At 38.6% G+C, this 17,096-nt stretch overlaps 1 long non-coding RNA gene across 1 annotated transcript; it reads left to right on the plus strand.

Moving 5' to 3' along the window:
- Positions 1–19: 19 nt before the first annotated feature.
- On the plus strand, positions 20–4,814 carry LOC125262985. Its single transcript, XR_007183667.1, has 3 exons — positions 20–1,032; positions 4,227–4,386; positions 4,569–4,814. It is a non-coding gene; the product is annotated as an uncharacterized LOC125262985 (long non-coding RNA).
- The last annotated feature ends 12,282 nt before the right edge of the window (positions 4,815–17,096 follow it).

Here is a 17,096-nt window from a genome sequence, read left to right on the forward strand (position 1 = left end):
TGAAGGTCCAAATTACAGTTTCAGTGCAGCTTCAAAGGACTCTACACGATCCCAGCTGAGGAATAAGGGTCTTATCTAGTGAAACAATCAGCCATTTTCTAAAAAAAAATAATTAAAAATTGGATGCTTTTTAGCCATCTTTATACTCATCTTGCACTTGCTCTGCAATGTGCCACGCATTATGTAATCATGTTGGAAAGGTCATGCGTGACATAGGCAGAAGTACCGACTCAAACGGCCTTTACAAAAAAAAGGTAACGATGTCGGACGATTTTGAAGTTGGAGAAAATGAGATGGAGTTTTTCGCCCTACCTCAGCCTTTGCATGACCTTTCCAACTTTGAACAAACGTTCTGTTAAGAACTAGAAGAACATTTTTTTGAAACTTTGAGAGAAGCTTAGCCGCAAAATTAGCCAAAGTTATGAGAACATTCCCTGCTGCGATGGTGATTTTTGTCCCTTTTTGCAAAAACAGGCCCTGGTAAATGTATGTTTTGAGTGTGAACTTATAAAATATCTCCTTTATAGCTTTCCTTGCAATAAAGAAAGGTGTTTGGAATGACATGAAGGTGAGTAAATGATAACATCTAATTAATTTAACGGAATAGTTCACACAAAGTAGTAAACATTTTATCATTTCATCCTCCTGTTGTTTCAAAACCATATATTTTCCTTCCTTCCTTCTGTTTTTCCAGAATGTCCAAGCTGGTCTTTGCTACACAATTAAAATAAATAGTGACTACCAAGCTCCATATATAACAAAAAAGCATAATAAAAGTGCAATAAAAGTATGAGGTGTAGTTGAAAGTCATCATTCAATTAGATATCAAATGTCATTTATGTTTGCATTCGATTCCAGACATTTTGTAGCTCAACATTTTCATTGTATGGAAAAATACAGCTTAATCATTCCGCAAAAACATGGTTGTTTATTCTCCACAGAATGCTAATGACTAGTTTGGACCAGCTAGCATGCTCCAAGACAGAGCTGTCAGTTTAAACTGTATATTCCAGCAGGACATACACGATGACGGTTAGTAAATGATGACAACATTTTTCATTCTTGGGTGAACTATTCCAGTCACATTTATGATTGTGTGTAAAAAGTCTAATTGACGTAAGTATCATGTATTGAGTAAGTTTTAGACAGACCTCAATATTATTATATCTGGAGGAGTTGTTACATTAGAGGGAAGGAAATTAGAATTGCCTTAGAAACAAATACCCATTTATTTTACATGCTTCACTGGAGGTGTTGCTTAATGGAGTTTGATAGCTCCTAATGGAGTTGGGGAATTAAATTTGTGAACTGAAATGCCACCGTGAGCGTGAACGAGCCGCTGCTGACATCTGTTGGCCAGCTTGTGCTGTGCTGCTGTAGTTTACACGCCTGTCCACTAGGAGCCGCCATTGACCGAAGAGCGAGTGATTCAGAACTACAGTGATTTCAAAAGACATTTGATTGCATTACATTATTTCCAAATATAATACAAAGTAGCATTTATTATAAAGGAAAATCTCACTTTGAAAGCACTTTTCTCAAAAAGTTGTCAGGTTTTAAATGATAAAACAATTTAAGACAAACATTTAATTGACACTTTTTGGTATTTTAAGGCAAAATTTCTACTTTTGGATATATTTTATTTCAGATTTATTTCAGTTACCTTTTTTAACAGTTAAGACATAACAACAGTGACATTCAGGCCTTTTTAAGAGTGACTTAAAAATATATTTTCAGATCACTATCTACTGTTAAAACCGCCTGGCCGTATTAATCATTATGTACCTTTGTCAGATTTATAATGTGTGCTGTAAAAATTACATTTATTCATTTAGTAGATTCATTTTATTTGATTTGAGCTTTAATTCAATGACTGAAACTGATTTTTAATAGTCATAGTTAACATTAACAACACTGCATTACATGACCCTGACATAATATGATAATCAGACTATATCTTGGTATATATAAAAATATTATTAGTACCTGATTCCACTGCTGACCTGCTGTAGTACTTTTAGTAAGTGCATAAGTGAGTAAAATATTTTTTCCAACAGTTTTCACTGTATCTTTGGACGTTCACAATTTTATTTCTTTCCCTGAGAATGTTTTATCTGGCAGTGATATTGCAGAAAAGGAAGACCCCTTTCCTGTCCATTTAATCTAGACATCATCCTGGCTTCCAGCACGATTCAGATAATGATAAAACCAAACATTTTGCATGTCTACACCAGACTTTCCGACAGCAGGGAATTGGGTCAGATTTTCTTTGCAGAATCAAACCATCTGCATTCGGTTTTTCTCTTACATTCTCCACCCTGCAGGTATGAGAACGAACAAGGTCATTTCGTCTGTAACATGTTACAGTGAGAGTAAAATTCGTGCTTCTGCATAAATCATTGCCTTCCAAATGCTTGTTGTGTTTTCCAAGCCTCTGTAGAGCAACAGAGTTTATTTATAATTAAATAAACCTTTAAGTGGGGTTTTATTGGGGCTGTCACTTCATTCAATGCCTGGAGCGTGAGTCTAGATGGCATATCTGATGTATTTAAAACTGTATTATGCTATTGTAAAGTATAACAAGCCAGCATGATGTATTGTTATAAAGTAAAGGCACTGCTGAGGTTGTAAATGTGTTTAAATATGAAAATTAGCTGCATAAACACTGGACACGTTCCAAACGATCTGCTCTGACTGATACGGCCTGATGCGACAGCTGCTTTTGTTTGTTTTCTCTCTTGTGTACACATACACTGATGCAGATGTCCTCTGAGACCTTAGTATAGTATACCTTTGTGGAAAAAGCTTCTTTTATTGACTACATCCTCTAAAGGCATCATTGTTTGCATGGTTTGACTGATGCCAACATTGCATAAACAAAAACATGGTTGTTTATTGCACCAATTATTATGTTAAGTCGTATTTGACCTCATCTGAAATTGGAGAGAGAATAAAATAACTTGATTTTGATTAAAAAGATGCTTGATTTAGATCTATAGTGTCCCTAAATATGGAAGGCCAAAAGGGCCAAAAACACGTGAATTTTAACACGTCGACAACACGTTAAATGCGTTGGACACTTTTTACGCGTACGCAAGAGTCAGCGTACAGTGCGCGTGACTCGAATTTCGTAATCATGAGAAATCGAGTCCCCCCCAGGAACTGGGTCTCCTTTAGGACCTAGGCAGTAATGCCTAATCAAAAGTTGTTGTATGATGTTTATTACCTTAAGTGCACAAACAACATGCTTGAAATATAAAATTAATGCTTATGTATTGCAAAATTAAACAAACTGGAAACCGATATTGGAAGCAAAAATCATATCTAATATAATATAAGCTAAGCTAGCAGGCTAACTGGGTAGATGTATGCTATGCTAGTACAAAAGCTAACTAAAAAAACAGTAAGAAAAAGAAATGTTTGATTTCACAGCCTATAACTTCAGTTATATACTAGTATATAAACAATGTATTTTAAAAGACATTATTGGTCATTATTAGTTGCGCATTTTAAACAATATAAATCATAACGTGATTTTGCAGGAATTATAATGAAGCGCCAAAAATATATTAAAAGTCCATTGAACCAATGGGATTACTCTGGGTCCTAAAGGAGACGCGATTCCTGGGGGGACTTGATTTCTCACCACACCGGATTTTTGTAACCGCGTTTACTTTGTACGCGCAGGTCACACATGCGCATTTAATTTTTTTTGCAATAACTAGTGACAACCGGTCACATGGGGGCGTTGATTCACAAGGTAGTCAAAGAAAAACAGAACAGACCGGAGCTCATGCAAGCTACAGCGACGATGGAGGCCTACATACATGAGAGATTGTGCGAAGAGGTTAGAAAGTACCCTCATCTGTACAACTCTAGCATGTAAGAATATAAATATATTTAGATGGGTTGTAACTCGCGGCGAGAGATTGATCAAATCTACGCATGCGTCGAATGCCTGTGTACACGTACGAGTCAAACGAAGTATACCTAGGGCTTTAAGTGACACCTAAAAAATGCAATTGCATTAGATCATTTCTGCTTAATGACTTTTAATCAAATCAGCTATGTTGCAGTGATTTTTAGAGAATACACAAAGTCAGTAACGCAACAAGAAATCAGTTTCTCATGGGTCATTCTCAGTATCTCACAACCTCTGACTCATGTTGGAATTGTCTAGTCACTGTGCTGGATTTGTTGAGAAAAGGGCCTTTTGTTTCCTTCAGCTTTAATCACATTCTGGCTCTTTCTCGTCAACCGCCTGAAGAGTTTTGGACAGTGTCATTGTTGCCAAGTTAAACAGTGTTTTCTGGGAAAGAACCAAAGATCTCTGAGCTCCATGACCAGTAGATGGCCTCATATCCCACAGCACAAGCAAATGTCAAGGTAAATTTGACTCTGCCTATGGATCTCTGAGCACTTTAAAGTCCACTCTTATAAACCATGTCATTAGAAGTGCTTGCTAAGGCTAGTGTTACTGTTATACTTGAACAGAACCTTAAAAGTTTTCAACTTGAATGGTGTGCTATTACTTATTATTTTATTCATTTCATGTATATTATTTTCAGACTTACTATTTTCACCTGGCAAACAAGGAACTCCAAGAGATTTACATTGAAGGAAGGAGACGAGACATATCTACAGACCCGAATATCATAATCAAGACTTGGTGCGCTCTTTTAATTTGGGCCTCTAAGTAACCAACTTGCAGCCACAAAACAGACTTTAAAGGTGCCCTCGAATGAAAAAAAGAATTTATCTTGCCATAGTTAAATTACAAGAGTTCAGTACATGGAAATGACATACAGTGAGTCTCAAACTCCATTGTTTCCTCCTTCTTATATAAATCTCATTTGTTTAAAAGACCTCCGAAGAACAGGCGAATCTCAACATAACACCGACTGTTATGTAACAGTCGGGGTGTACGCCCCAATATTTGCATATGCCAGCCCACGTTTCCAACATTATCATTTTGAAAGGCATTAGACAAGGGTAAAACGTCTGGATGTGCACAGCTGAATCAACAGACTAGGTAAGCAAGCAAGAACAACAGCGAAAAATGGCAGATGGAGCAATAATAACTGACATGATCCATGATATCATGATATTTTTAGTGATATTTGTAAATTGTCTTTCTAAATGTTTCGTTAGCATGTTGCTAATGTACTGTTGAATGTGGTTAAAGTTACCATCGTTTCTTACTGTATTCACGGAGACAAGAGCCGTCGCTATTTTCATTTTTAAACACTTGCAGTCTGTATAATGCATAAACACAACTTCATTCTTTATAAATCTCTACAGCAGTGTGTAATGTTAGCTTTAGCCACGCAGCATAGCCTCAAACTCATTCAGAATCAATGTAAACGTATACAATACTCACATAATCCGACGCATGCATGCCGCATGCATGACGAACACTTTGTAAAGATCCATTTTGAGGGTTATATTAGCTGTGTAAACTTTGTTACGGCACTGTTTAAGGCAAGCGCGAGCTCTGTGGGCGGAGAGCACGGGATTTAAAGGGGCCACAGCATAAATCGGCGCGTTTATAATGATGCCCCAAAATAGGCAATTAAAAAAATTAATTAAAAAAAATCTATGGGGTATTTTGAGCTGAAACTTCACAGACACATTCAGGGGACACCTTAGACTTATATTACATCTTTTAAAAACATAATCTAGGGCACCTTTAACAGCTTAAACCATTCAGAATGCATTCGCATCAGTAAAACACCATGCTAAAAAAATTCAGCACATATTATCAACCAAACTATTGTTTTATATAGAATTGTTATACAGTATTTAATGCAATTACATCAGAAGTAACTAATTAATCCTTTACTTTATCAAGTAATTAATTGTTTAGTAATGCGTTACACCCAACACTGCTAAAACCACACAGAACACACATAACAACATGCTAAAATCTCTCAAAACAATCTAGCAACCGCATAACAATGTCTTGGCAACCACGCTTTACATCCAAGCAAGCCCTAGCGAATCTTAATGTATAAACTTTAAAATGTGTGGAAACAGTAAATCAGTGCATCTTGGTTGACAACTTCTGATTGACTCTCCGAAAATGCACTTTAATGGAGTGGTGCAGTTATGACATCAATTTGTAGGTCAAAACATGTAAATACGTTGGCGTTTTAACACTTCCGGGTTCAATCGTCTTGAAGTCAGTGGGTTTTTTGGCTGAAATAAGGTCTGTGGTGGACACAAGCTCAAGACACTTTCACGTTTTATTCTACGACATAAAATACATCAGTATTACCTCACTCAAGATTTTTTTAAGCTGTTACATGTCTTGAAAAAGGCGGTTTCTAACAAGTGGCTATGGGACTACAGAGTCAGTCAGGGAGATTAAATGTCATCACGCCCAACAGGTAAACTCAGTATGCTTTTACAGCCTTGTTGTGCTTATAGTTGTGCTCTTATAAACAAGTCTAAGTCTTAGAAAACGTTCTTAGAAAATGTTTTAAAATAAAAACTGAAAGAGTTGTTGGAAGCTTAGTGATGGTGGCGTTGAAGTCGTGGGACTGTAGTGTAGTTCGTTTGTTTATAGCCTACCTTTAGCTTTTTACTTCTGGTGACTGCAGTTAGGCTTCAGAATTCATAAAAGTTGTGTTCATCTGTGATAATTATCTTGAAGTATTGTTCAAGATGAACTACACTATCCTGCCACCGGCTGGCGAGATCTGCCGGTTGCAGGTGGGGGAGGCGTACAGAGGCCCTGTCCCAAATGGCACCAATGGTCTTCCTCTGAGTCCGCACATTCACGATGTAATGCCGCTTTGACTGCCAAGTAAAGTCCTCTGCGTAGCTCAGTCTTGCGGGCTCAGCAGAAGTGCGCATCGAGGGCGCATAGCAGCCGCAAAGGGGGGCGCTCACGAGCACCCTTCTTTAAGCTTAATTGATGAATGGGACACCCTAAGGTCTTGTGGACATAATGGACACGCAAACGCAGGGGCCATTGTAAGTCCACAAGACCGAAAGTGCACATGAAGTGTGCCATTTGGGACAGGGGCAGAGACGGCCGTTAGGTCGGACACTTCATGCATTCTGTAGTGTGCCGAACCAACGTCATTCATAGCGGACCACACGATTTTTGCGTTGATTGTAGCCGAGTTGGATGTGATTGAAATTCCCATGTTTTGAATATCAGATATTCAATATCAAGATTGGTTAAATACAGGAACTTGTCTAAGAAAAAAACACACAACACACGTCATCTTGTCATCACAGAATCTGACCAATGAGAATAAAGTGTGTCGTCATCAAGGCTTTCGCAGCCGATTTTGAGCAACTGCAGCAGCTGACTAGGCAGCTGGTCTCGTTTTTTTCTCGCTGTACTTTGATGGCTCATGTGACCGTAAGGTGGCAGCACCGAGCAAAGTCAGACAAATTTTCTAACCAGAATGCATTGCTTTTGTCAGGTGGCAGCCGATCTTTGCGGCGCCGCATTAAGTCGAACAAGCCAATTGTCTATCTCACGACCAGTTCGTACGTATTTTACGAGGTGGCTAATTCATACAAATTTATACGACCTCACTCGTACGAATTCATCCAATTTGTCTAAACCCCAGTGACGGGGGCGGGGTTAGCAACTCATAAAATACATACGATTTAGCAAAAATCGTACAAATTCTTACGAGTGAGGTCGCACAGATTCGTACGAATTTGCCACCTCATAAAATGAAAATGAAATCGGGTTGGATATTGTATAATTTGCGGGCCGTCAGGGAGACGCTATCAAAATGCGGGAGACTTCTGGAGAGGTGGGATGTCTGGGGATGCCACATTTCAACGGTGTTGTCTATCACTTCGATAGGACACACCAACCCATTGACAACTGTGAGAAATCATCATAATCCACACTAAAACTGCAATTTTCTGACCGGGGAAATAATTTCTGACCACAGGAAAATAAGAAAAGCGTTTAACGTCACAGATGATGTAAGTCTGAGAGTGCACCTTTTTATGCCAGTGTTGCTTTGTTTTTCCCATGCTCCTCTGGTCCTGATCTCACTTTTCGCTCCATACATGTGTTTCTCATTAGCGTCCAAACTCTCAGAGCACAGCTTAGGGTTTATAATAAACCTGCTGAAGGATGTTACATCCAGAGCAGAAACCTGAGAGAGAAAATGAGGGGATCGGCTGTAAGAACCAAACATCTACTGTTGATGGGGCTAAAAACACAGAAAAATTGGTTCAATCTAGACCAGTAGTGTCCAATCCTGCTCCTGGAGGGCCACTGTCCTGTAGAGTTTAGCTTCAACCCCAATTAAACACACCTGAACCAGCTAATCAAGGTTTTTAGGCATACAGGAAGCTTTCAGGCAGGTGTGTTGTGGTAAGTTGCAGCTAAACTCTGCAGGACAGTGGCCCTCCAGGACCGAGTTTGGACACTGCTGATCTAGACATTAAACATGTCAAAAGATTGGATATGAATATTTGTTGGTAAGTAAAGGCTTACGCTAATGTTTCAACCTTCCCCTCTCTAGTTTCATCCACGCTGCGGCCTATGTGTGCACAGCGTTGCATGCTGGTTCTGTTAAAATGCACCTCTCAGGTTTGGATCACAGCTCAGGGAAGTAGTCCCATATGGAGGGAATCAGACACTAGTGGAGCTGACATACAACCGGATTAAAGCAAAGAACTTCGGAAAAGTGCACAGGAAGGACAACTCTGGTAGATGACATACACCTGCAGAGAAAAGAGATTTGGTTTTATGGTCCCATGGAGGAAAGGTTATGAGCAAATCATATGGATATGATCTTTGACTATTGTGATTCATGGGTGATTATTAAATTAAATAATGTTAAAAGTAGTTAATTAAGACTAAATTCTAATTGGATGATCCATGTTCAGTGTCATGGCTGTTAAACACAAACCTGCAGTTGCACATTCTGTATTAAAGGTGCAGTAAGCGATTTCTGAGAAGCGCTGTTGATATTTGAAATCACCAAAACAAACACACCCCTACCCAAAAGGATTACATCCCTATCATGATAGCTCTACCCCCAAATTCACAAACACGCTATGCAACACAGGCACCTCCCCTCTAATGAGTATATACACCCCCTTACTGCTGATTGGCTACAAAGTGTGTTTTGTGCTTGGTCCGATCCACTTTCAACAACATTTTTCAGAAATCGCTTACTGCACCTTTAATTGTCAAGTTACTACGGTATGTTGTAAGATGCAGCCCACAATATGCTAATGAATCATTTTATGTGGTGGATTGTTTACTCCAGCTGTTACAGCAGATTCTAAATTCTGATTGGATGAATCCAATGACTGTGACCGCACATGCTGGTCCGTTCAAATCATATTTACAAGTCGGGAAATCGTAATTACAAAGGTTTTGGTCAGAACAAGATGGCCATGTACCGTACTTCTACAAAATGAGGAATTAAAAATGTGTATCAGGTGTGTTTTTGCTTTTTATTCAATTTATAAAAATGTTGTAAATTGAATTGTTATATATTCTATCTAATTGTACAATATTGTCATATTTTGTACAATACTGTAGTGTCAAAAGTCCTGACTTCGAAATCAAGTCGATACTGAAATTTAAAAATGTGACGCTTTGAGCGCTGTTGAGTGGATTCATAAACACCTCTGATTGACCACTGTGTTCACGCGCTCAAGTATCGACTTGGTATTGAATTTGGTACTGTTGACAACACTACAATACTGTCATATTTTGGAAAAATAATTTTAAAAAGTTAATGCATTTCAAAATATTTACTGTGAATGTAGAAGATGCATCCATTTCGTCCGCCATATTTTCTCTCTGACGCAGAGTTCAGGGGGGTCCTCCGATAAAAATTGCATTCTGGGAGGTAAAATCCAGAGTTTCCCATTTGTAACATGGTGCCATTCATGTGCGGTCAACTCGTAAATACTATCTTTCTTAAATGCACCATATATTCACTACGTTGCTAAGCAAATGCAAACAACCTAAAAATAGGCTAATGCACTATTTTACTTGGTGGAAAAATTGTTTATTCTAGCAATTTTTTTATAACTGAATATTGGTGTCATTGATCACATTGTATCTTGTACACTAGCACTTAAAGTTGATCTGCTAAAGTGACACATTTATTCATCGCATGTATTGAAATATCCACACAATAGCAGGAACAGGCCAGTGTGGCTTTCCAGTTTGTTTTTCATTTGTGTGAAGTCTTCATAATGACTCTCACGTTCAGCTGCTTCTTATTGGGAGGCTGGATATTGCACTGGTTTCCGTGAAACGTAAGATGCTAGTAGTTAAAGTTTACAGGCAGTTTCAAAGAGCCCCTGCTCACAAAAACCCCTGATGCTCAGAGATGAGTCATTTAAAAACAAGCATGTGCATATGATCATGTGTGCGTCACACTACGCTTAGCATGTAACTTAGCAAGCTTCGTTTACGACTTTCCTGGATGGTTGCTATCTTGATTGACTTTTTGAAACATCACCTATACTATACACATCACCTATAACATACCTCCCCTGAATTGGCCTTTAGAAAAAATATAGTATTCTGGCAAATATTTTGCAAATATTGTTGCAAAATCGATGCAAACTCGTATTTTCACACGGAAATTAATTTGTAGGCAAATTTATCACATTAACTACAAGTTGGTCACAAATAAAAGCAAACAACACCCTAGTAACCACCCAGAATGCCATAGGTATGTGCAAAAAAAAACATTCTAACACCTTAGCAACCACATAGCAAAATATTGGTAACCACAAAAAACTAGCAGTGAGTTTTACACAAGCAAATAACAACAAAAAATTTACTTCACTTGTAATATGGCTAACTTCTTTTCTCACCAAGATATTGACCTAAATGCGAAGTAAATGAAATGTTTCTAGGACCCGCCTGCAGAAATCCTACTGAAATTTATGCTTTTTCCTCTGTTGCAGTTACACCACAGGGAGAAGGAAAATGTCCCCTCCGATGCTCTGCCACAGCTGTTGCCTTTTAAAACACTCATTGTGCAAGAGGATATACAACAATTGAAACGTGTCCAATGATAGCATGCTGGAAAAGTAGTTTTATGCTGTGGGCACATCCAATGTCTGGGGGAGATTTATCTGAAGACCAATTCTAACAACGCTGCGTTAAGTAATGCACTGTTAAACAGTTAATAAAGATATACTGTTCTGGTCATTATTTGTTTTAGAGCTCCATTCAAGTGTTAGGCAACACTGAAACAATTGTGCGATTCTGTGACATCGCTGGCAGTTCTTGTAAGGGATGTTGGCACAAGACACTCTTCTAGGGACTCAAATTTGTGGCACGCTGCTTAATAATAAACTACATGTTGGCTGCATCCAAAATCGTATACTCTCTTGAGTAGGTACATTTGATTTGAATAAGTAAAACACTAAAAAAGTATGTTGTATATTATGAATGTAATCTGGACATACTACATTCACCATGTTGTCATTATCATGTGACCTACCAGCGTCTGTTGCGCTTCGCATTCACAAATCCTCTCCCGTGGCCTCATGGGATAGTAAAGTGTCGTATCGTATGCACACTTCAGAATCTCATGGAAAGAAGTAGGTCAGATTATTTTTGCCAATTCTTTTATGAGTACTGTGAATTCAAACATACTTCTTTTGTAACATACTGTTTATGACCTTCTATATAGTAGGGAAGTATGCGATTTTGGGATACAGCCTTAGACATTCTCTGAAGAAATTGTAAGTAGCAATATTTGATGCTCTGGTATTCTGGGTGGTTGCCAGGGTGTTGCTAAGGTATTCTGGGTAGTTTTTAGTTGCTATACACTTCATAGAGCGATCTATAGTTGCTATGGCAATGACCATGCCATTCTGGATTTTTTTTATATGTTGCTGTGCAGTTGCTAGGATATTTTGGGTGGTTGTCTGGGTGTTTCTAAGGTGTTCAGAGTGTTTTAGCCCGTTTCTCTATTTATGTCGCTAAACTGCTCTGGGTGGTTTTGGTGTGTTGCTATATAGTTTCCATCCATCCATCCATCCATCTGTTTGTGTATTGGTCCATCCATCCATCTGTTTGTGTATTGGTCCATCCATCCATCCATCTATTTGTGTATTAGTCCATCCATCCATCCATCTGTTTGTGTATTGGTATATCCTTCAGTCCATCCATCCATCCGTTTGTGTATTTATCCATCCATCCATCCATTCATCTCTTTGTGTGTTGGTCCATCCATCCATCTGTTTGTGTATTGGTCCATCCATCCATCCATCTGTTTGTGTATTGGTATATCCATCAGTCCATCCATCCATCCGTTTGTGTATTTATCCATCCATCCATCCATCCATCCATCCATCCATCCATCCATCTCTTTGTGTGTTGGTCCATCCATCCATCTGTTTGTGTATTGGTCCATCCATCCATCCATCCATCCATCTATTTGTGTATTAGTCCATCCATCCATCTGTTTGTGTATTAGTCCATCCATCCATATATCCATCCATCCATCTGTTTGTGTATTGGTATATCCATCAGTCCATCCATCCATCTGTTTGTGTATTTATCCATCCATCCATCCATCTCTTTGTGTGTTGGTCCATCCATCCATCTGTTTGTGTATTGGTCCATCCATCCATCCATCCATCCATCCATCCATCCATCCATCCATCCATCCATCTATTTGTGTATTAGTCCATCCATCCATCTGTTTGTGTATTAGTCCATCCATCCATCCATATATCCATCCATCCATCTGTTTGTGTATTGGTATATCCATCAGTCCATCCATCCATCCATTTGTGTATTTATCCATCCATCCATCCATCTGTTTGTGTATTGGTATATCCATCAGTCCATCCATCCATCCATTTGTGTATTTATCCATCCATCCATCCATCTGTTTGTGTATTGGTCCATCCATCCATCCATCCATCCATCTGTTTGTGTATTGGTCCATCCATCCATCCATCTGTTTGTGTATTTATTTATCCATCCATCCATCTGTTTGTGTATTGGTATATCCATCCATCCATCCGTTTGTGTATTTATCCATCCATCCATGGTCTATACATCCATCCATCCAACTGTTTGTGTATCAGTCCATCCATCCATCCGTTTGTGTATTTATCCATCCATCCATCCATCTCTTTGTGTATTGGTCCATCCATCCATCCATCTATTTGTGTATTGGTCCATCCATCCATCCATCTATTTGTGTATTAGTCCATCCATCCATCCATGTATCCATCCATCCATCCATCTGTTTGTGTATTGGTATATCCATCAGTCCATCCATCCATCCGTTTGTGTATTTATCCATCCATCCATCCATCCATCCATCTCTTTGTGTGTTGGTCCATCCATCCATCCATCCATCCATCCATCCATCTGTTTGTGTATTGGTCCATCCATCCATCCATCCATCTGTTTGTGTATTTATTTATCCATCCATCCATCCATCCATCCATCCATCCATCCATCCATCTGTTTGTGTATTGGTATATCCATCCGTCCATCCATCCATCCGTTTGTGTATTTATCCATCCATCCATCCATCTGTTTGTGTATTGGTCTATACATCCATCCATCCAACTGTTTGTGAATTAGTCCATCCATCAAACCATCCATCTGTTTATGTATTGGTCTATCCATCCTTCCATCCATCCATCTGTTTGTGTATTTTTCTATCCATCCATCTGTTTGTGTATTGATCCATCCATCCATCCATCCATCCATCCAAATATTACTTGCCAATCTTAAAAATAAATGTTTTACAGCCTGAAGTCAATCTTTTTAAGTTTCATAGTTCTACGAAAAGCCATCTGTAAACCCAGGAGGATCATTTGAACCTGTGCACTGCACTAAATAACCAATAATGTCACATCACAAACTTTATTGATCTCTAAGGAATCATATATAACCAAATTTTATATAAAATTTGCTACTAAGTACCACTTAAGAGTCTTTATTGGCACCACATGGTATTTACTCTGGTTTCGCAGTGGTTTAATGTTTGCATATGCCCTATGCAGTTTACTGTAAAAAAATAAGAGCATCTTGTTCCCTTTTCTTAGTAACTGACATATATATCCTGAAATGTTTTGTACTGTAAGTCCATATTAAGCAAAGAGAGCAAGGGTTGATTGGGTTCTCTGTAAGTGGGGGGCCAAGGGTCACATACAGCAGCTTGAAATTGTTTTCCAGGATCACTTAACATGCACCCCACAGCCTTCAAACGGTAAGACCACTGATGGGCCAAATGCTCTGCTCACCAAAGGTGTGCCTGCGGGCACCATGGGGCACTGTACTGATGATGATATGTGCCCAGCGCGGCTTCCCTTGGAGAGAGCGAACGCAGCCCCAGAGGCCCAGCTGATGTTTCCAGCACAGATCTGCTCATGTGTTGTGTATTATTCAATTATAACCGTTTCATCTGTAGGGGGCTGAGTTATATAACAATACACAGAGAATCTATTCATGGGAATTCACTCTGTAAAAGCTCCTGTTTCCAATTTAACACAACAAGGGGGTTAACAACCCTCCTGTACTAGCCTAAATGTATTGTTTCTTTTTCTGAGATCACTTGCGATGCTTTAAGAATGGCTTATTCTGCATCTATACTGAAAACGAGAGACCCAGTGTGGCAAAACCAGTGTGCACTTGCAATGTAAGCAGCCACACTCTTAAAATATAAAGGTTCTTTATTGGCATATAAGAACCTTTAACAGCCATGGAACCTTTTCATTGCACAAAAGGTTCTTTATAGTGGAAAAATGTTCTTTAGATTATTAAAATGTTCTTTGCACTAAGAAAAAATGTAAGATCATTTCACTGAAATGTTCTTCTGTTGCATCACCATGCTTTTGGAACCTTTATTTTTAAGACTGTTGATAATAAAAAGTCAGTGTGTTGACCATATAGGGATAGTTCATCCCAAAATGAATATTCTGTTATCATTTTTATCACCCTCAAGTCTTTCCTGAACACTTTTGTTGGGAAGGTTGGGCATAATTTTGAATTATCCCTTTAAACCCCTTTCAATTTTTGTGTTACACTTTCTGAAACATATCTACGATCATGCAGTCACGTCCTTTACCTTTACTAAGACCTTCACTAGTCAAGCAATATTTAACGAAAACAAAAAGTAATGTGTTGTGGCAGTTGATCTTTAGACAAATCATTTGGCCACTTCCATTGCTCTTTACAGGGAATCAGGTTTCATCCTGTTTTCAGTAAAAAATTCTGTGCAATTGGTGGCAGGAACAATGAATACAGTCTTTATAGTTCATCTGATCTGAGTCCATAATCACTGAAGGTAAGTGGGGACCTCAGCAGAGTCAAGGTGGGTAATATAAGAAAGACCTGATTATAATCTAATAATTTATGTGGGGAAAAAAGGTATTTTTCAACTACTTTTGAACTAATGTTAATGACACGTCATCAATAAGATGTAATTTTAAAAGATCTACTAGCTAAGTTATGCTTTAATTCTAATGATGTGTCAATGACGTCAGCGTGTTGGTACCATTTTGTATACTCTGATTGTATACTCATTAAAAATATTTTAACAATTTTTTTAGATATTTGTAATGGAAAATGAGACAAAAATTAGTAAAATAAGTAAGGTAATCCTTTTTAGCAGTGTATAATCCTAAACACACTGGTTTATTATGGAAATAAACCAGTTTTTACCGTTTACTGCATTTTGTTAGTTATTTACCTATAGTGGCTAATGAAGTCTTGCACATTTTGCAGGAAATAGCTTGCTTTCATGTTGAAAAATAAGGTGTATAATACTAAAGACAGTACACTCATATTACTATGAGTGGGAGAAAGTGCAATGCGCAACATGGCGGAATAAGTCCCACCTTCTAAATAAGAGCCAATCGCAAATCGGTAAAGTCATTGTGTCACTGCAGCTGCCATTAGAAGCTGGTTGCTACTGAAAGCCTGTCCCAAATGGCACACTTCATGTGCACTTGCATTCTTGTGGATTTACAATGGTCGCCAAGTGCGTGTGTCCATTAAAGGGATAGTTCATCCAAAAATGAAAAATTTGTCATTTACTTACCCTCAAGTTGTTCCAAACCTGTTGAACACAAAAGAAGATATTTAAAAAAATGTTGCTAACCAAACCGTTGATGGTAGCCATTGACTTCCACAGTAGGGAAAAAATATTATGGAAGTCAATGGCTAGCGTCAGTTGTCTGTAGGGTCTCCCATTTGTCATTGTGTGCGCGAGCTCCCCCCTTTTGCAACCAATATGCGCCCCCGATGCCTCACTTTGCCAAGCCCGCGAGCTCCACAGCAGACTTCTACCTGACAGTCAAAGTGGCATTACGTCACAAAAGTGTGAACATGGAGGAAGATCATGAAGACTTAGGGTTCCATTAGGGAAAGGGCCTCAGTGTTCTGAGATGCGTGCTCATGACTGCACATGTGCATTGGCTGTTTCAGCCTGAAAAATGCAGTTTTTTTGTCATGATGTGAGCATTTAGCAACAACATTTATGATACAGTTGTTGTTAAATTTCATTGGTGATTTTAGATATAAAACTTGATGTTTCCCATTCAAAGAGGTTCAAAGAGATCTGGACCAAACGAACCAAACAAACCAAACTACAAGTGTGAACGCACCCTTATTTTTTGTCTGTTTTGTCTTGTTCTGGATGAATCGATCGCCCAATAAGTAAAGGGATTTTATTGAATTAGTTTTATTGTCGCGCTTATGATAGCAGTGTTAACGAGTTTGATATTGCTTGCTGTCGAGAAACCTTCAACACTGAATCAATCTCTATTAGTTTATATGTTTTCTTCTATCAAGCTTCTGAAGAGGAGCTGCTACTGTTAAAGATCTAAAACACTTCCCTACTGCTTTAACAACCCCCAGCGATCACTTTTAACATCATGTGACGTCTTTTGTACTTATGAGTAGCCTAGAAGAAAGTGACCTGTAACTCTGAAGTCTGGTTTTAAACAGGAGCGTAGAGTTAAAGTCTGTTCCCCGCTGGTGCGTTCTGCTTCTGAACCCCGTTGAGAGGGTCTTCTACACTGACGCATGCTGCATGAATATTTGTTAAGCTCCTCAGGGCAGGCCCTTGAAGTCATTTGACTGGATACATAAATGT

This window comes from Megalobrama amblycephala, linkage group LG2, assembly GCF_018812025.1.
Source record: "Megalobrama amblycephala isolate DHTTF-2021 linkage group LG2, ASM1881202v1, whole genome shotgun sequence".
Lineage (NCBI taxonomy): Eukaryota > Metazoa > Chordata > Actinopteri > Cypriniformes > Xenocyprididae > Megalobrama > Megalobrama amblycephala.